The sequence below is a fragment of the Lathyrus oleraceus genome, chromosome 3 (genome assembly GCF_024323335.1).
Source record: "Lathyrus oleraceus cultivar Zhongwan6 chromosome 3, CAAS_Psat_ZW6_1.0, whole genome shotgun sequence".
NCBI classification, from domain to species: Eukaryota; Viridiplantae; Streptophyta; class Magnoliopsida; order Fabales; family Fabaceae; genus Lathyrus; species Lathyrus oleraceus.
The window spans coordinates 75,339,848-75,362,331 of NC_066581.1; the positions used below are offsets into that span (position 1 = coordinate 75,339,848).

At 38.9% G+C, this 22,484-nt stretch overlaps 1 long non-coding RNA gene across 2 annotated transcripts in view; it reads left to right on the forward strand.

Annotated features, from left to right (window-relative positions):
• Positions 1-11,483, forward strand: part of LOC127132672 (uncharacterized) — a 39,912-nt gene extending 28,429 nt beyond the window's left edge. For both annotated transcript variants that reach the window (XR_007806792.1, XR_007806791.1), the window contains exon 3: positions 11,193-11,483. This is a non-coding gene — a long non-coding RNA (uncharacterized LOC127132672). The remainder of the gene's footprint in view (positions 1-11,192) is intronic.
• Positions 11,484-22,484: the final 11,001 nt, after the last annotated feature.

Consider the following 22,484-nt stretch of genomic DNA (forward strand, 5'->3'; position numbering starts at 1 on the left):
AACGTATGCTAGCTATGGAGGGTCAGAAGGCGCCCGGTCTGGATTTCGAAAGTTTGGGTCTGGTCTCCGATGTGACCATTCCTCGCAAATTCAAAATCCCCACTTTCACTAAGTACGATGGTGCGTCTTGTCCTCAGATGCATCTGAGAGCTTATGTGAGAAAGATTCAGTCGCATACCACTGACAGGAAGCTATGGATCCATTTCTTCCAAGAGAGCCTGTCTGGCACACAGTTGGAATGGTATTATCAGCTCGAGAGCTCTGACATCCGCACCTGGACTGATTTAGCAACAGCTTTCTATAAACAGTACCAGTATAACTCTGAACTAGCGCCTACCCGGCTACAGTTGCAGAATATGACTATGGGATCTAAAGAAAGCTTTAAAGAATATGCTCAAAAGTGGAGAGATTTGGCTGGCAGCGTCAAACCCCCTATGACTGACAGAGAATTGGTGGACATGTTCATGGGCACACTGACCGGCCCATTCTACAGCCATCTACTGGGAAGTTCTTCATCAGGTTTCACTGAACTTATATTAACAGGTGAACGTGTTGAAAGCGGCATCCGAAGTGGAAAGATACAGGCGGCTACCTCTGCAAGCACCAAAAGGTCCTATCAGGGGAGGAACGAATCAAATGCTGTGTACGGTCAAAAGGGTCGTAACAAGAAAAACCGTGACCACGACATTGGAGCAGTTACGATTGCAGCACCACCACCTCAAAACTTCCAGCCCAAACAAGACAGGCCAAGAAGGCAGTTCACCAGGATCAATATGACCTTGGCACAGGCACTGCAGGGAATGCTAAAGGCAAATTTGATCACCCTTAGAGATCCTCCTACAAATCCCAACACTACCTCTTCTCGTTATAATCCCAATGCCAGGTGTGCATATCACTCCGATAGCCCCGAGCATGATACAAACGATTGCTGGTCATTGAAGAATAAGATTCAGGATATGATCGAAGCTGGAGAAATTGAGTTTGAGCCTCCGGAGACTCCTAATGTCATCACTGCTCCTATGCCTAACCATGACAAGACTGTTAATGCTATGGATGACGATTCTCACATTTCCAATGTGGCGGACTTAACATCTCCTCTCCCGATCATAAAGAGGAATTTATTGCAAGCTGGTTTATTTCCAGGTTGTGCTGAAGATTGCAATCTCTGCATACTCCGGCCCGAGGACTGTTTGAAATTGAAGAATGGTATTCAACGGCTGATGGACGATCGTACAGTTCTCTTCGAAAGGATTCCTAAGGCGGAAAACCCTATTGAAGAAATATCTGTGATTGCTAGGTCCAAAGTTCCAGTGAAGATTACCGCTACTAGGGCGCCTGTGAAGATTACTGCTGAGCCCAGGATTGCTCCCCTAATCATCACTGCACCTGGCCCGATCCCGTATTCCTCAAGCAAAGCTATTCCGTGGAATTATGGCGGTGATGTTTACATCCATGGCGTGAAGCAAGTGGATAATGCTGCTAATACTAGTGGCATTGTTGGGACTAGTAAAATTACTCGAAGCGGAAGGATCTTCTCTCCAGAAATCTCACCTCCTGTCCTTGAAACTCGAGGAAAGGAACCAGTCAATCCTTCTCAGTCAGAGACACCGGTCGAAGTTACTCCCGAAGATGTTGCCAAACAAGAAATGGAAGAAGTGCTGAAAATCATTTGCAAGAGTGATTTCGATGTGGTAGAACAGTTGGGGCATACCCCGTCTAAGATCTCGATGTTATCCTTGCTGTTATCTTCTGAATCTCATGCCAATGCATTGATAAAATTCTTGAAGACCGCTCATGTACCTCAGGAGACATCTGTCGATCAGTTCGAACATTATGTTGCTCACTTGGCTGTTGACAATGGCCTAGGCTTTTCCGATGCTGACCTGACACCAGCGGGAAAGAATCACAATAAAGCCCTGCATATCTCCATTGAGTGTAGGGGAATCACTTTGTCTCATGTGTTGATCGATAATGGCTCTTCCTTGAATGTGCTGCCGACAGCTGTGCTGGATAAGCTGGATTGTAAAAGCATTGAACTGAAACCTAGTGACATTGTGGTACGTGCTTACGATGGTGCGAAGAGTGTTGTCCATGGCGAAGTAGTCCTCCCTATCAAGATAGGACCTCAAGTCTTCAATACTACCTTTCATGTAATGAACATGCGTCCTGCCTATTCCTGCTTGCTGGGACGCCCTTGGATTCATGGGGCAGGCGTTGTAGCCTCGTCTCTCCATCAAAAGTTGAGGTATCCCACAAAGGGCAAAATTGTCACCGTGTGTGGAGAAGAAGAGTACATTGTCAGTAGTGTGCATACCTTCAGATACGTCGAGATGGATGGTGAATTCATTGAGACTCCTTGTCAGTCATTTGAAGTAGTTCCTCCGACCAATCCTGTCCTTAAGCCAACTTCCGGTGTGCCCAAGGTTATTCGGACTCCTCCTGCTATGATCTCCCTGAAGGACGCTCAAGCTGTGGTTGAAGATGGTGGTCGTACTGGTTGGGGTCAACTGATCAACGTACCCTACAAGTCTGACAAATTTGGCCTGGGGTTCAGCTCTGACAAGAGTCAAATCAATGCTGTAGAAGATATTGATAGCGATTGCGATCTGGATAGCTGGATTTTCCCAACAATTGGTGACGGACTCAATAATTGGAAGGTTGAAGACACTATCCCGATTTCCTTTAGTCAGGAGTAATTGTTATTGTCTATTTTAGTGTTGCAAATTTTTGTTTTTTTACAATTGAACTTCTCCAAGCGTTGTGTCTATGCCCGGGACACAATAGCTAATTTGTTAAGGGTTTTGTCATCTTCATAAGCATATTCATATTCAATAAATCAATGGACTTTTTGCATTCAAATATTGCGCTCTTTATCTTTTCCGTCATCTTCCAAACGAGCTATGTTTTCTTACACACACTCACGTAACGAATTGCAGATCCATACCCACTCTGGATCCTGTTGATAATAGTTCCGCTACTGTCCATTATGACTTTGAAAATCCGATCTACCAAGCCGAAGATGGAAGTGAGGAAGATTGTGAAGTACCTGGAGAACTTGCCAGACTGGTATTGCAAGAAGAAAAGACTATACAGCCGCATGAAGAGTCAATCGAAATTGTAAACCTGGGTACTGAAGTGGACAAGAGAGAAGTCAAAATAGGAGCAGGCTTGGAAAACAGTGTCAAGAGAAGGTTGATTCAGATGTTGCATGACTATGTAGAGATTTTTGCTTGGTCTTATGAAGACATGCCAGGACTGGATACCGATATAGTAGTGCATCGACTGCCAACGAGGGAAGAATGTCGTCCTGTTAAGCAAAAGGTTCGTCGCATGCGTCCTGAAATGTCTGAGAAAATCAAAGCCGAGGTGATGAAACAATTTGATGCAGGTTTTCTGGCTGTTACTTCTTATCCTCAATGGGTTGCTAATGTGGTACCAGTGCCAAAGAAGGATGGTAAGGTGCGAATGTGTGTAGATTACCGAGACCTGAATAAAGCGAGTCCCAAGGATGACTTTCCACTCCCGCACATTGATGTTCTGGTAGATAACACCGCTCAACACAAGGTGTTCTCATTCATGGATGGATTCTCAGGTTACAACCAGATTAAGATGGCGCCTGAGGACATGGAGAAAACTACGTTTGTGACGCAATGGGGCACGTTCTGTTATAAAGTAATGCCATTTGGTTTAAAGAATGCAGGGGCAACATACCAGCGTGCTATGGTGGTTTTGTTCCATGATATGATCCATCATGAAATAGAAGTATATGTGGATGACATGATAGCCAGATCTCATACTGAGGAGGAACATCTCGATCATTTGTACAAATTGTTCGAGAGGTTGAAGAAATACAAGCTAAGATTGAACCCGAACAAATGCACCTTTGGAGTAAGATCCGGTAAACTCCTGGGATTTATTGTCAGTGGTAAAGGGATTGAGGTTGACCCGGCTAAGGTGAAGGCTATTCAAGAAATGCCAGTTCCCCGTACGGATAAAGAAGTCAGAGGTTTCTTGGGACGGTTGAACTACATTGCTCGATTTATCTCCCATTTGACCGCTACTTGCAAACCCATCTTCAAATTACTGAGGAAAAATCAAGAGATGATATGGAATGATGAATGTCAAGAAGCTTTCGACAAAATCAAGGAGTATCTTCAAAAACCTCCCATTCTGATGCCACCAGTTGAAGGAAGACCTTTAATCATGTACTTGACCGTGTTAGAAAATTCAATGGGGTGTGTGTTGGGGCAACATGACGAGTCTGGTCGAAAAGAGCATGCCATATACTACCTTAGCAAAAAGTTTACCGACTGTGAAACAAGATACTCACTGCTCGAGAGAACTTGCTGTGCTTTGGCATGGGCTGCTCGCCGACTAAGACAATACATGTTGAATCATACCACTTTATTGATTTCTAAAATGGATCCTATCAAATACATATTTGAGAAACCCGCTCTCTCCGGAAGAATAGCAAGATGGCAGATGATTCTAACAGAGTACGACATCCAGTATACTACCCAGAAAGCAATCAAAGGAAGCGTGCTAGCCGATCATTTGGCTCATCAAGCAGTGGATGATTACCAATCTATGAATTTTGAGTTCCCAGATGAGGATGTCATGCTTGTTACTGATTATGAAAAACCTGAACCGGATGAAGGACCCGAACTAGGATTCCGATGGACTATGGTTTTCGATGGGTCTTCTAATGCATTGGGCAATGGTGTTGGTGTGGTAATCATTTCTCCCGAGGGTTACCATACACCTTTCACTGCTAGACTATGTTTTCATTGTACCAATAATATGGCTGAGTATGAAGCATGTATTTTGGGACTCAAGGCTGCTATAGACCGGCGGGTCAAGTTTTTGAGTGTGTACGGAGACTCAACATTAGTAATCAGTCAGATCAAAGGAGAATGGGACACTAAGCATCTGAATCTCATCCCTTACCGAGAACGGGTGATGACATTAATCCCATACTTTGAAGAGATTACATTCGAGCATATCCCACGAGAAGAGAATCAGTTGGCAGACGCATTAGCTACCATGTCATCTATGTTCAGAGTCAGATGGGACAATGAAGCTCCCAGGATCACCATTGAGCGACTAGATGAACCGGCATACTGTTATGAACTTAACACTGAGGGAGTACGGGAAAAACCTTGGTTCCACGAAGTAAAAAGATATTTAGAAGCTCAGGAATACCCTGAAGGGGCATCCATCAATGACAAAAAAATCCTGAGGAAGTTCTCCGCTAAGTTCTTTCTGAGTAATGGAATATTATACAAACGTAACCACGATTCGACTTTGCTTCGCTGTGTGGATAAAAAGGAAGCAGAAAAGATTGTGGGAGATATGCACGACGGTATTTTTGGGACTCATTCTAGTGGACATACGATGGCCAAGAAGATTCTGAGATCAGGGTATTATTGGTCTACCATGGAAGCTGATTGCCATCATCACTCCAGAACCTGTCACAAGTGCCAGATATATGCGGATAAAGTACATGCACCTCCTGCTCCATTGAACGTGTTGACCGCACCTTGGCCCTTTGCAATGTGGGGCATTGATATGATTGGGGAGATTAAACCTACTGCTTCTAATGGACATCGCTTCATCCTTGTCGCTATTGATTACTTTACTAAGTGGGTAGAGGCCGCCTCATTTGCTTCTGTCACCAAGAATGTGGTGGCACGATTCATCAGGAATAATCTCATTTGTCGGTATGGCATCCCTGAAAGAATTATCACTGACAATGGTACTAATTTGAACAACAAGATGATTACTGAACTCTGCACGCAGTTCAACGTAAAACACCATAACTCTTCTCCGTACCGACCAAAGATGAATGGCGCTGTAGAAGCTGCTAATAAGAATATCAAGAAGATCATACAAAAGATGACGGTGACGTACAAAGACTGGCATGAGATATTACCGTTTGCTCTTCACGGTTATCGCACTTCAGTACGCACTTCGACAGGAGCAACTCCTTTCTCTTTGGTCTACGGAATGGAAGCCGTTTTACCAGTGGAAGTTCAGATTCCCTCTCTACGAATCATGAAAGAGGCGGGCTTAGATGAAGATGAATGGATTCAGACTCGACTCGACCAGATAAACTTGATCGATGAGAAGAGACTTGCGGCTGTGTGTCATGGACAGATATATCAGAAGCGCATGACCCAGGCATTTAACAAAAGAGTCAAGAGACAGGTGTATCAAATCGGCGACTTGGTGGTCAAGCGTATCATTCTACCACAAGGTGATCCCAGAGGCAAGTGGACTCCCACATACGAAGGGCCATTTGTGGTTAAGAAAGTATTCTCTGGTGGAGCCATGATACTTACTACGATGGATGGCGAAGACTTCCCGCATCCCGTGAACGCAGACATAGTCAAAAGATACTACGCATAAAAGAGACCCGCTAGGTCGACGTATCTAGGCAAAAGTAAGGGCATCCCGGCGAACCAAAAGGGTTCGGGCAAAATTTAGGGATAAACATAAAAAAAAATGTACACCCGGCAAGTCGAAAACCTGAAAAGGCGGCTTGGGCAAAAAGGGGTATCCTGGTGGACTGAAAACCTGAAAAGGCGGTCCAGGCAAAAATTAAGGATCAAAGCGTATGACTATGTCTCGTTCTCAGACAGCTTCATCCAAGTTCAAAGGACTGAACAAGCTAATCACTTCTATCCGACAGCAGGAGATGAGAGGCTTGGAGACATAATGGCAGTAGTGGAATTAAAGTCAATAGGACGTTTTCGGCATAGCTTTCTATTTGTTTTCTTGACAATTTCCTCTTACTAGGATTTTTTGTCTCCTTGTACACAAATTGCCTGTTTATAGGCCCTCTTTCGAAATCAATATAATTTTAGTTTCAAAAAAAAAAATGCTTTTGCTTTACTTTCTCTGTTTTGTTTGCATAAACGTCCATTGATTTAATTCGAATTAATATATGCATTTGGATATGATCGATGTTTACCAAAAATGCGTGCCTAAAATAGAAATAGCGATTACTACGAGGCTTCAGGATCGAGGAGAAGGTCTAATCATGCTTTCCAAGGAATCCGTTGCTAATCCTATTCCCCAGCAAAGCCAGTCGTTCCCAGAAGAGAGTGGCATTACTAGACAAATGGGTCATCTCTTCCACCCCCGGCCAGGCTTCTGTTGAACATTTCTACCATCAGACAGAAATCAAGCATCCCCGGCTAAGAAAGGGTCATCGATACCAGTATCTCCCAACCAGAAGATTGAGATTTGTTTTCCCCAGTAGAGTCCTCTGGAAGAACTTTTCAGATGCATAATTCATTCATTACATCATTTCACAGCATACGCATGCATACATCGTTCGTAGTTATGTTCGCAGGCATAAAACATCTCATGCATCATGACATAGCATGAAGCTAACTTTATTTTTCAGGTCAATTATCCTCCTGACACAATCAAAACAAAGGTCCATTCAGACGGGCATCTTTATCTATTACATTCAAGATTTAACTATATCCCTCAGATACTGCCTAGCGTACGGTATATTCCGAGGTGCAGTCTAGCGTACGACTACTCTCTTCTTCAGATACATCTTTCAGATATACTCCGTGTCAACATTCATTCTGACATCTTCCTAACGGTGGCATCTATAAGTACATCCCAGACATTCATTGCAAATACAACATATACAAATACTAACAGATATAGCCTAGCGTACGGTTCATTCTGATTCAGCTCAACATATGGCTCCTTCAACTCAGATACGATCTAGCGTACGATCCAGTCTGACCTTCAACAACTCAGATACGATCTAGCGTACGATCCATTCTGATCTTCAACCACTCAAATACAGTCTAATGTACGACCAAGTTAGACCTTCAAGTCCTCAGATTCTGCTCAGATACAGTTTAATGTACGACCCAGTTAGACCTTCATCTCCTCAGATGCTACCTAGCGTACGGTACATTCTGAAGTGTAGTCTGGCGTATGACTACCCCCTTCATTATCAGGTACAGCCTAACGAACGGCTCAGTCTACAACTCAGATACGATCTAGCATACGATCCATTCTGATCCTTCACCCCCAGTAACGATACAGCCTAACGGACGGCTCGTTCCGCAACTCAGATACGATCTAGCGTACGATCCATTCTGATCCTTTATCCCCAGCAGTGTATGACTCATTCGGATTCTTATCTCATCCTGATTCGGCACAGCATACGACTCCTCCAACAAGTCCGATACGGTCTAGCATACGACCCATTCGGATCTTCATTCCTCAGATACTACCTAGCGTACGGTACATCCCGAGGTGTAGTCTAGCGTACGACTACTTTTCGTCAGATACAGCCTAACAGACGGCCCATTCTGCAACTCAGATACGATCTAGCGTATGATCCATTCTGATCTGTTATCCCCAGCGGCATATGACCCATTCTAACTCCCCAGTGAAGTCGACGGCCTAATGAATGACTCACTATACGGTCTGGCGTATGACCCAGTGACACCCATGACTTCAGATATCTTCTAACGTACGACGCACTCTGAAGCTCTCATCATCAAACTTCCTAGATGGCATCTTTAAGCCCATCTCCATCAAGACTAACTAATTGACAAGTGCAAATTTTTGGGGCGTTCTAAGTGTTCAATAATCTTCCACCTCCAGACCACGAATGGCGTACATACCATTCTGATTCTCTCGGTTCAAGAATATTGAACAGGGGCAGCTGTCATACCCCAAAATTTGCCCGTTAATATTTCAAGACATTTTTCAGGGCACTCCGACTCATTTTTATGACACTGATCTTAAAGGAACAAAGGCTCAGCTCACGAATGGCCCAATACAGAAAATGGCCCAAACTGGCCTGTTCGCTACACACTCGCCTAGCGAACGTTCGCTACGCGTTCGCTACCAGCTCGCCTAGCGAAGCTGACAGACAACAGAAAATTTTGGGCTTCATTCTGAGCCCATTAGGTCACAAAAAAGAGCATTATAAATACCAGCACTTCAGTAATGAAAGGGGAGAACGAAAAAGGAGGAAAGTAGAACCCTAGCAAGCAAACCCTCGCGCTCACAGACGGAAAACCCTGGAGGCTAACCCTAAGAATTCCGAGAAACCCTGAAGGAAAAGCCGGCGGCAGCAAGGTCACTTCCGCTCAATTCGATTCGGTCGGCCAATTCAAGGTTACAATTCGATTACAAACAGGTTGGCATTGCTATTACTACCTTATGTTCTTAATTTGCATATGGCATTATGATTAAATTTATGAAAATATCTTAAGTTTGTCATGTGAATTGTAGCGTGCACTTGAATACCTTAAATGATTAACCATATAATTGCTGTAATGAAAGCCATAAGGCATAAAATTGGTTGAAATTGTACTGATATCAAAACCAGAATCCGCAGTCGCTCGCTAGCACGTCGCTAAGCGAGCATGCAGCGAGTATTCGCTAAGCCTTCGCTAGGCGAGGCAGGCGCGAACCTGACAGTAGCCGACTTTTCTATTCTGATTTTTCATTCATGTTTTATCATAGCCAGGCATTGTTTATTTGATCATATTACTGTTGTGATTTCTTTTGCGGTGTAATCCTCGATTGCACCCTGATTTGGTATTCTAACCCGTTTGCTGAATGTTGCAAAGGTTCACACACCCCAGGAAAAGATTGTTGTTTAGGTCTTCCACTTTATTTGTGGGATACCCTTGAGAAGAGCTGCCCTAAATTGCTTAATTAATTTTAATGTATTAATTTTAATGTATTATTTTTAATGTATTATTTTTAATGTATTGATTTTAATGTGGAGATTCACCCTAATTACCTAATTAACTTTAAAACATGGCCTTTAAATATGTGATCTTGGACCTCTCTTTTGCCTTACGATATTACGGTACCACGGTCATGTCCCGCGAATGTGGGGATACACTTAGCAATGGCCCTTCGATTAAATCATCATAAAATAAATCATAGTCCCTCGGATGTTGCCTTCGAAAATACGATTTTGTCCCTCGATGACCCTTCGGTGTAGCCTACGGTTAAATGATGATCGTCCCTTCGAATGCTAAGGTATCCTTACAACTGTTGCCTTCAATGACCTATCGATGACCCTACGATGACCCTTAAACATCCAAAGGGTAAAATTACTTACTTCTCAATAGTAAGGACAGTTTTACCCTTATAAGGATAGGAAACGTTCATAACGACCTTAGGAAGGTATAACTCTCAATTACTGGATCATAACCTAAAATATTTTCAACACCTCACACCTTTCAAAACCTCTTTTGGAAAATCACCACTGGGTATACATTCATACTAGAATCATTACCGAGTTATATTTTTTTCAAACAACTTTCAAAACTAAACGAGATAACCACTTTGTATACATTCATACGAGAATCATTACAAAGTTAAACTCTCTTTTCAAAACCTTTTCTAAGCCGTTCACAAGCACTTTTTCAGACAAGAACAATAATATAAGTGATCCAGCAATTAAGAGCCCATGGATAACCATGGATACAAAGGGTGCTAATACCTTCCCTTTGTATAATGTACCTCCCGAACCCAAAATCTATTGAGGTCTTTCCTGTTCTTTTCCACCTTTCTTTATTGGATAAAAGAAAAGTCGGTGGCGACTCTTGCTATCCGCGACATTGCGATAAAAAGCAAAATACCCCAAGTCAGTTCACCGTATGACAGCTGTGAATGAATGACACTGGTTTTTAAGATTTATTTCTTTTTTACAGGTCAAATCACTTCGGCGATTTTGGCTCGGGGTTGTGGATTAAATGGAAAGCTCATCACCTGTTTCGACCATCCAAGGCCATCCAGCGAACCATTCGTCGCCGATATCCCCAAAGCTAACTTCACGCACATACGTTCTTTATCTCCGCCAATACAGAACTCTCCCGAAGACATCCTTCAAACGCTCGCTCCCCGACGACGAGTCAAATCCGCCGTTACTCTAACAACAAACACGAGAAACCTAGGTTGGTGTTTCACACGTTTTAATACTTTTGACTTGTTTATTGCTGCTGCCAATACTTTCGACTTGTTTGTTCGATTCAATCATGCATTCTTGTTAAGATCTGGTTATTGGATGCATAGCAATATAATGAGTTTGATTTGTAAATAGCATACTGCTGCCATGATCTGGTTCATATGGTGTTGGTTCACTTGTTTGGTTTAATGACTGCAGTGTGCTAATGTGCTTGAGATAGGTTTTAAAGGTTTGGATTGATGCAAGTTGGACCTTACAAGTTTGGTTTGAGTTTAGAACATGTTTGTTGCAGGTTCATAGGTTGCATCAGTTCTGCAACCAGTTCCTTGCTGCAGGTCTTGGTTTAGTAAGTTGACTTGGTGTTGATTTGTGGTGATGTCGTTAATTTGTACTTCTATCATGTTAATCCTATGTTAAGTTGTTGTACCAAGCATTGGTTAGTGAATGTTGGTTAATTAGATGATGCAAATGTTAATTGGGATTGTTAGATTTATTGAATAGGACTGTTAGATTAACATGTTGATTGATATGCCTAATGGTGACTTTACTGAAAAATCCAACCTTTTAAACCATTCCAATTTATTAAAAAAATTCAATTAGGTTATTTAATTCATATAACTAATTATTAATCGCCAAGATGAGTAATTAAGGTCATTGTTTCATTTTGATCATAAATTAAATTATTTTTTCAATTTTAATTTATTTTAAAATTCAATTCATTTTAAAACCATTTCAATTTCAATTTAAATCATGTCTAAAATTCAATTCATTTTAAAACCATTTCAATTTCAATTTAAATCATGTCTAAATTCAATTCATTTTAAAACCATTTCAATTTCAATTTAAATCATGTCTAAATTCAATTCATTTTAGAACCATTTCAATTTCAATTTAAATCATGTCTAAATTCAATTCATTTTAAACCATTCCAATTTCAATTTAAATCTTGTCTCAATTTATTTGAATTAAACCTTGACCAGGTACCAATTGACCTCTCTTAAACCAAGTGTAATATTCAATTGTCTTTTTTCTATTTGTGTTATTTTTTATACTTGTTGTTCTATTTATATCTTTTATAATTTCTTACTATAACTTACAAAAGTCTTTTCTTAAACAAACTCGAAAGAAAAGGACCGTTGGAATCTAGCATTCCAGTGTAACCCTTGAACAATTGAGTCCAAAAGCACATGTCTCGTTCTTATTGAGTTTTCATTTTCCATTAAACCATTTCAATTTCGACTTCAAATAATTTCCGTAACCAAGTCAAATTGTCTCAAATCATTTATGTGAATCCATCCTTGATCACATATTGAGATATATTTCTTAAAATCAAATACAATATCCAAACCTTTTTCTAAATAAATTCAAAAATAAAGGCCGTTGGGATCAAGCATTCTGGCGTAACCCTTTGAACATTTGATTTTCATCAAGTGTTCGTCGTTCATTAAATAATTTTCTTAAATAATTTGAATGAAAAAGGACCATTGGAATCTAGCATTCCGGTGGAACCCTGAATTATTGATCTCGAGGCTTATGTCTCGTTCTTAAACATTCGTCTTTCAAATTAAAAAAAAATACTTAATTCCTACCTTAACACTTTTTCAATAAAGATGGAAATGGAACATGGTGTATACCGTGCACTCCTGAGATTAAGATTCAAGGCGGATGCCTTGCCTATCTTAGCTCTCGCCATCGTCTAAAATTGTCAATGCGGTTTCTTCAAACCCCTTTCTCAATCAAATTCAAAACACTTAATCTTTATTAAACACTCTTTCAATAAAAATGGAAATGGAACATGGTGTATACCGTGCACTCCTGAGGCTAGGATTCGAGATGGATATCTCGCTCATCCAAGTTCTCGCCATTACTCAAAATAAATTCAACCAATCAAACTCTTTCTCGCCGTCGTGCGACTAATCAGAAAACCTTTTTCATAAATGAAAGATATATTTGTCTTAAGGTGATGCAAAACAATGTTTCGGCCACAATTATTGAGTCGAGATAAGTGACGTTTTTCCGAATGTCGATTTGTAAATCCATTCGATATGTGGTATACGTCTGCTCCTCATCTGTTTTGGGTAAAATAATGTTTTCGTCGATTAATACAATATAGATTTCTCTAAAATCGACCAACAAACAAATATTTTTTCTACCCAGAACTACGTAAGCCTTGATTTCTCTTTTGAGATACGTAGGAGCAGGATTTGTAAATCTTGTCAGGCCCACTAATAAAAAACTTAGGTTTAGTCTTTCGTCAAAAATCCAAAAATATTCTCCTCTCTTCTATTCTTTCTCTCCCTCATCATAACTTGAGAAGACTAACATAAGCTAACATTCAAAACGAAACTAACTAAACGGTTCCCGTTGAATACAACGGACGTGAGGGGTGCTAATACCTTCCCCTTGCGTAACCGACTTCCCGAACCCTGATATTGGTTGCAACGACCATAATCATTGTCGATTTGTCTTAGGTTTTATCGATATTTCCCCTTTCCTTTTTAGGAATAAATAATGTTTGGTGGCGACTCTGTTCAGTCCATCATTGTGAGCGTGCGATCGCGTCTTCGCTTAAAGTCGTATCCCCATTTTTCGAGGTGCGACAACAAGCATTGGAACCTAGACGAGAATTGTTTTTGTCTGGAAATTACACTTTTAATCAAGATGTTTCTAGGAATCAACTTGCAAATACATTTGCATGCATTGCATGAGTATCCCATCATGATGGTTAACCATATTGGCTTTAGAAATGTTATACATTCTCTTCAACCTATGTTCAAGATAGCTTCTTGCAATACCATAAAGAATGATATAATGAAGTCATTTGAAAGTGAGAAGACAAAGCAAATGAAGTTACTTGCAAAGAACAAAAGTCGCATAGCTATAACAACTGACATGTGGACTTCTAGCAATCAGAACAAAGGATATATGACCGTTATAACTCATTACATCGATGAAAATTGAATTTTACATAATCGAATCATCAGGTAGGTATTATAATTTATATTTACTCCAGTTATGCTATTTTTTTGACAAAGTTTATGCTATTATTAAAATGTGGTTATCGTATGTGATGTTCATTACAATTTATTTATGTGCCAGCACCACACACTACCGAAGTCTTTTGTGATTTTTTGGTACCTTGTTTGATGGATTGGAATATTGATAGGAAATTGTTAACATTAACGGTTGATAATTGTAGCACCAATGATGATTGATTGATCATTTATTCGATAGGATATCACCTTATAGATTTGTTTTGAATGGAGAATTATTTCATATGCGTTGTTACGCATATATTAAACTTTATAGTAATAGATGGCATGCAATCAATTATTATTGTGGCTTAAATATACTTTTGGTCATACTTGTTTGAGTGTTTTAAATAATTGGTCACCGTATTACAAAACCAACGATTTTAATCCCTTAATTTTGATGGTCTTTGAATTTTTATGGTCCCCTCAAGTTTTGCATACGTGACACTGCTGATTAGAATAAAAAAATTATTTTTAATTATTTGTTATTGATGAGTATGATATTTTAATATTTAATAATATTTTAAACTAATTTAGTATTTTTAGAAAAGTATCCAAGGCCTAAAGCTCATTTCATTGCAAGGTATGCTTGCCCACTTCCATTCCAACCCACTTATGTAATACACTATACTTGATCAAACTTTATAAATTCTTCCATAATACAAGAAGAAAATGATGCGAGACTTTGCAAATGCTACTGGAAATGACTGGTTGAAGCTTTATGTCCTTTGTATCACCTTGTTTTATCACCTTTATATGTAGCTCTTTCAACTGACGATGGCTTTAGTTTTCATGTAAATACTATATCCGATGATATAGTCATCAGGAAGTTCCTGCCATCAAAGATTTTTGCGGAGGTAAGAGGGATGTGTGCCAAAATAATGAGAACCATGATTACTCCTCGAAAAGTGCCATGTTGTTAAATCCTTGTTAGGAAATCACTAAACCCTGTTAATCATGTTCTGTAGGTGAAAACTGTAACACCTCATACTGCTTTCAGAATTATCGATTAATCCCACAAACCAACACGGGCCTTTTTAGTATGTTTTTGTCCTCACTCGCACGCTTTTCGGGAAACTTCCCAGAAGGTCACCCATCCCAATACTACTCCAAGTCAAGCACGCTTAATTATGGAGTTCTTATTGGTTAGGCTATCGAAAAGAAGATGCATCTTGTTTTCGGTAGCCTAACCAATAAGAACTCCATAGTTAAGCGTGCTTGACTTGGAGTAGTATTGGGATGGGTGACCTTCTGGGAAGTTTCCCAGAAAGCATGTGAGTGGGGACAGAAACATGCTGAAAAGGCCCGTGTTAGTTTGTGGGGTTAGTCGATAATCCTGAAAGCAGTATGGGGTGTTACAAAAACAAATCACTAAACCTCGTGAAGCATGTTAGTCCTGGTTAATTGCAGGTTTATGTTTGGAAAGATCATCAAAAACTATCTGCACACTCTCTTGCCTGGGATTATGATGTTGTCATCACTATATTTAGTCGTTTGAGTACAGAGTGGGGGCCACGTAAGATGAGTGCTTTAATGCAAATGCATTGGTTTACGATAATTTTAGACGAGGGACATAGTCTTGACTCAAGCTGGAGCTTAACAAATAAGTTACAAATGGCTATTTCACTGGTTACTTCAAATCGATGGATACTAATTGGAACTCCAACACCTAAGACTCATGACATCCAACTTACACATCTACAACCGGCGTGCTTAAGCTGTTTGAGGCAGAGATGGAAGAAGGTCGATCTCGCCTGTTGAATTTACTTCAGAAATGCCTTATTAGTTCTAGAAAGATAGATTTACAAAGTATTCCACCATGCATCAAGAAAGTTGTTTTACTAGATTTTAACGAGGAACATGCTAGAAGTTACAATGCATTAGTACTCAATGTTCAGCGTAATATATTAATGGCTGAAATGCCTTATTATACTATGCCCTCAGTTAGTGAAGCATAACAACCTTTCTATGCCATATTTATCATCCAACCAAGCTTTCTACTACTACTCATGTATTTGCAAAGTCCCACATTGTTTTCTTCTTATATTGCGGAAGGGTTTATAAAGCTTTATCAAATATAGTGTATTGCATAAGTTGCTGGCAATGGAAGTGGGGCTTTGTAAGTTAACCATATCTTGCAATGAAATGAGTTTTAGGCATTGGATACTTTTCTAAAATATTAATTAATTAAATATCAATTTAAATTATGAATTCTCTAAAAAATTATTAAAAATATTAAATTAATTAAGAACATTATTAAATATTAAAATATCTTAGTCAATGACAGGTAATTAAAAATATTTTTTTTATTCTAATCATCATTGTCACATATGCAAAAATGGAGGGGGATCGCAAAAATCCAAAGACCATCAAAATTAAAGAACCAAAATCGTTGATTTTGTAATAGGGGTCCAATTATCTAAAACACCCAAACAAGGGGGACGAAAAGTGAATTTAAGCCTATTATTCTTCTTCTACATGAAAAACTTGATATAAAAGATTTCATATATGTTTTGAATGGGGAAGACTCATCTACATATATTATTATTTTAATTTTAATTTATCATTATTATTAAAAAAAAATTCAATTTCCTATTTTTATGACCATTTGCAAATAAAAAATAATTAAAAATGACATGGAAATAAATGTTGCATATCTGGAAGTAACACATCAACAAGTATATTATTTATATATGTGAATAACTTTACTATTGATTCAAATGTTTTTATATACGGAAATAATTTTACTATTGATTCAAATATTTTTATAAATATTTTTAAAATAAAAAAATATTTATATATGAAAAAATATATATTGTTGAGTCAAATATTTTTATATGCGGGAACAACTTTACTATTGATTCAAATAATTTTATAAATAATATCTAAACAAAAATAATATTTATATACGGAAGAAAAAAATTGTTGATTCAAATATTTTTATATACACAAAAAATACTAATATTATAAACAAGAACAACTTTAATACTGATTCAAATATTGAATAATAGAAATTTATCGACCATTTATTTTTAATATATGAGAAAATTAAGGGAGCTTTAAAAATATTAAATAGATATTTTAAAATTATATTCTCTCTTATAAAATAAATATATTTATAAAAAACTAAAACGATTAATTTATTTAATACAATTTTTAATCATATTATTTATAATATTGTTAATTACATTTTATTTTTTATGTTAATTATTATTTCAACTTAAATTTATTATTTATTTTTTTTAAATTAACTTCTTATTTTTATTACAGTTTGAAAATGAATGTGCGTCTAAAGTCATATTCCACCCAAAAAAAACACCCCATATAGGCACGAATTTGCTACTTTACTAGTATTAAAAGCAAAAGAAAGAGCAAGTGGTAAAAAAAGTTATACAAAATTAAAATAGTTATAATATTAATAAAAACTGAGTCACTTACTCGCTATTTTACTAGTTGGATTTTTTTTTTCAAAATAACCAATATTTTTAAAACAAAATAAAAAATAACCAATTTTTCAAAAAAAAATACCAAAATAACCAAGTTTGGTAGAGGATGCGCTAGATGAATTGGCGCACTCCCGTACCACTAAGAGAAGGCGTCAATAGCATTGGCGCACATGCATTGGGCCTCATGAGGAGGTGCCAATGCTTGTGGCGCCTGCATTGGCCCTCATGAGGAAGCGCCAATGCCTCTGGCGCCTGAGTGTATTTTGCATGGTGGGTGTATGCGTTTCATTTTTTTATATTTATTTAGTTTTTTAATTTTTTTAACTTTTTTATTTTTAATATTTAATATTTATTATTTAATACATAAGAAATAATAATGAAAAAAAATTAATTCATTAAATATGTAATAATTGGTTATATTGGGCAGACAAAAAAGTAATGACCCGCCCGATTATAACGTCCTCCGGTTCCACATCCCGGTGTGTTAGTTTGTCTCCGAGGTCTCCCACGATTTTCTTGAGGTGTTTGTGGTCTTCGGGTGCTGACCTGATCGAGCGATGGCTGGTTGGAAGGTCCGGCGGAAGTCCCGGCGGTATTTGATAGATGTGTCATCATTTGCTCCCAATATCCGGAGGGGCTCTGACCAACGGCGCTTCCGTAATGGAGTTTGGTGCCCATGGCATCGTAGTTAGGGCATTGGGGTTGGGTGAATTGGGGACGGTATAGTTGCCCAAATTGGGCCATTGAGTCGTTTTGAAAACGAAGCAATGGTTCCTAGGGCGTACTATAATTAAACAGTGGTTGGGTGTTCATTGGTGGGGGGCTACGATGAAGTGACCCATATGAATTATCTGGGTTGTAGACGGTTGTGGATGCGGGGTTTGATTCTTGGTTTTGTGTTTGGGTGGGTGGTATGAACGGGGTGCGACGTTGGATGGTTGGTTGTTGGGTGGTTGGCATGAACGGGTTGCGATGTTGGGTGTTTGGTTGTTGTGTGTATGTGGTCGGTTGATGTTGTGTGGTTGGTTGTTGGGTTTGGGTGAGTTCACATTGGTGTTGGGTGGTGAATTGATGTGGGGCATACGATGACGAAGCAAGTTGGCGTGGATCCATCAAATACCGCGGCTCAGATACAAATTGCTGAGTTGTTACAGACCTAAACCATGCCATATATTGTTGAGTGGGTCTTGCACCTTGGGTGACTGGTTCGTTCAAGATGTGTTGTCGTCGATTCCTCCATTGACGACACATGTCTTTTGCAAAGTCTCTTCAGTCAGAATAATCCCACTGTGCATCGACCCTTTTTTGATGCCAATTCCCCAAACACGTGGGAGATTATGGAATTTGTTGTAGCATTCCGAACTGCAGTTTGACTCGATCACTTTGGTGCATTTCCACCGTAGTGAATCGGATAATCGGTGTCTTCGTTGTCCAAACTGCAGCATCGTCATGGTTCACATCATGATTCAGACCTAGATATGGCCTCCAAACAAACTGTAAAACAATACCAAATGGTTAGATGGAAAATAATTTGAGAAGTATTTTTAAATTAAAATATAGTTTTGTAGGATTATTACATCGTCATGTCCAATGTGGTCCAATAGATTTCAATAGACTACAATAGCGTATTTCAGACACCTATTGTAGTTCATTCCCCTTACTGACCACCTAAGATAATAAAAAGAAGTGAAAAATATTATTTATTGTTAATTATAATAATAAATATAATTAACTAAATAGTGAATGGTAAAGTGTTAGACTTACTTGGTTGCAAACGGGAACACGAATGAGCGCTCATTTATCGGGGCGAGCGACGGCATTCTCGACCACCCCCAAGCATGAAGCAAATAAGCACATGAAAAAAAGTACAGGTATTATTTTTTGCAGTTCTACACATTGCACTATATAGATGGGCCAACATAGCTGAACCCCAACTATAAGTGTTTACCTTATTAATGTTGCGTAACAAAGGTAAATACATTATATTCACAGAATTACCTGTACTTTCTGGAAACAAAAAGTTACCAAATAAAATCATAATATAACATCGAGCTTTTATTATTTTCTCATACTCGGTTGAATCGTCGGACAATACTATACTAGCATAATATTATTTTAGGTATTTTAAATTTATACATTGCCCCCTTGCTTGACCGGATGTGTCTCCCTCAGTTTCGTCGTCTAACAAAGGGGCACCCAATAATTCATTGCATATATTGTTGTCTTGGTTAACTCGCTCATTCACTGCCTTTCCGTCTATACGGAGACCCAACAACATGTACACGTCCTCAAGTGTGACGGTACACTCACCAATCGGAAGGTGAAATGTGTGGGTCTCGGGTCTCCACCTCTCCAACAAAGCCAAAATGAACTTGTAGTCCACCGAGTACGAAACAATGTTTAATGGTGAGTACAATAATCTCGCATATTAGGGCAGAGTACGAGTACACTCCATCATATAGGAAGGCATGGATAGCTAGAACAAAAGTTGTTGAAAAAGTGTTTGGCAATTGGGAGGAGTCTTACAAACAACTTTCAAAATATTTGTTGGCTCTAAAACACTATGCTCCCGGGACAATTGTCAAGATGGAAACATTACCCGCATATACACCAGATGGTACGTGTGCTGTTGGAAATAGAATATTTCACCGTCTATTATGGGCGTATCAACCGTGTATCATAGGTTTTTCTTTCTGTAAACCAATTATACAAATTGATGGTACATGGTTATATGGAAAATACAAAGGAACATTACTGATGGCAGTGGCACAAGATGGGAACATCAATATTTTTCCAATCGCCTTTGCCCTAGTTGAAAGGGAGACTGCTGAGGGATGGAGTTTTTTCCTAAGAAATCTCCGATTGCACGTTGCACCTCAACCTAACTTGTGTTTGATCTCTGATAGACACCCCTAAATCATCAGTGCATATAATAACATTGACAATGTCTGGCAAAATCCTCCTTCGACGCATGTCTTTTGTATTAGACATATTTCTCATAATTTCATGTGGGAAATCAAAGATAAGACGTTGCGTAAGAAGGTTGTCAATGCAGGTTATGCATTATCAAAACCTTCTTTCAAACACTACCGCCGAGGAAATAAGATTGTCGAACAAAGATGCGGTACGGTGGATCGATAGTATTCCGTTGGAGAAGTGGACTAGGGCATATGACAACGGTCAGCGTTGGGGCCACATGACAACAAATCTTGTGGAATCAATGAAGTCTGTCTTCAAAGGCATCCGTAACCTACCAATAACCGCTTTGGTGCAGGCTACATATTTCAGGCTAGGAGCGTTATTTGAAACCAGACGCTCAAAATGGAGTTCAGTGTTGCAATCTGGACAATTGTTCAGTGATGCTTCAATGAAATTCATTAGACATGAAGCAACCAGAGCAAACACACGCATGGTTACGGTATTTGACCAAACTAAAGTTTGGTTTAGTGTTGCCGAGTCCATGGATCACAATGAGAGCATGCCGATGGGACAGTACAAAGTCGAACTAGATAGAGGTTGGTGTGATTGCGGAAGGTTCCAAACCTTTCGTACCCCCTGCTCCCATGTCATTGCAGCGTGCTCAAAGGTTCGAAGGGATCCATCATACTTGCTATCTGAAGTTTACAAAGTCGCCAGTCTTTTAAATGTTTATAAAATTAGTTTTTCGGTAGTGGCAAAAGAGGATTATTGGCCAGAATATCAAGGGGACATCGTCTGACACAACGAAGTTATGCGAAGGAAGAAAAAGGGTCGCCCTAACAGCACCCGGATTCGAACCGAAATGGATACGGCGAGCAAAATGGTTAGACTATGTAGTTCATGCCGTCAACCAGGTCACAATCGTAATAACTGTCCTAGTGTTGGAACGAGCACAATCAGATAAATTCAGATGTACCTCTGTTTCTATATATGAAAAACTAAATTTATTTCATAGTACCTCTGTTGCAATATATGGAAAACTAAATTTACTTCATAGTAGACGTCTGTGACGAAAAGATAGTTGTTCATAAAAAATAACACAAACAATTAAAACAACTAGAATACAAAAACTATGCGATTACAACCATCAAAACAATTTTGAACATGTAATGCATCATCCTACGAGCGTCTTGGTCGGTCTTAATATCCATCCATTCGCGCACTTCTCTGTGTTAGTTGAACGTGGACACAAGTTATTGTATTCTTCTAATCCGTTCACCCTCTCCAATTTCTCCCTCTAGCCAACTGTACAACGTCCGATTAAGACATTCAAACGTATTTGTGTTCCAAAGTCAAACTTGTATCAGAGCCGCAACGGCAAAAAACATTACATCAGTATTTCGTTTCTGAACGTATACAGACATTGTTGAAACAGAGAGAATTGAAATCGATGGTTGAACTAGACAACTTATGGTATTAGGAGATGAATTTGAGTGAAAATAATTGTATACAAGGCGTGGTATTTATAGAGACGGAACATGTATTGGACAAACCACGTGGGCGCCAGATGAATTGGCGCCCATATGACCATCACATGCAAGCGCCAGATGAATTGGCGTCCACCATGCAAAATACACTCAGGCGCCAGAGGCGTTGACGCTTCCTCGTGAGGGCCAATGCAGACACCACAAGCATTGGCGCCTCCTCATGAGGCCCAACGCATGTGCGCCAATGCTACTGGCACCTCCTCTTAATGGTATGGGGTGCGCCAATTTATTTGGCGCATCCTCTACCAAACTTGGTTATTTTGATGTTTTTTTGAAAAAATTATTATTTTCGAATTTTTAAAAAAAAAATCACTAGAGGGTTATGAATTTTGTCATTTCAAATACAAATATTCACAAGAGGGTTATTACCTAATTCATCAACTAATCAACACATGTTTGAATAAATATATTATTTTATTTATGAGTTTAATAAATGTACACGGTCAATATAAATAAATATTACATATAATATAATCAAAATATTTTTAAAATGTTAAATTATATAAATAATTTAAATTGTATAGATTGATTTGGTTGAATACATTATTGTTATTGGCTGATAATAATT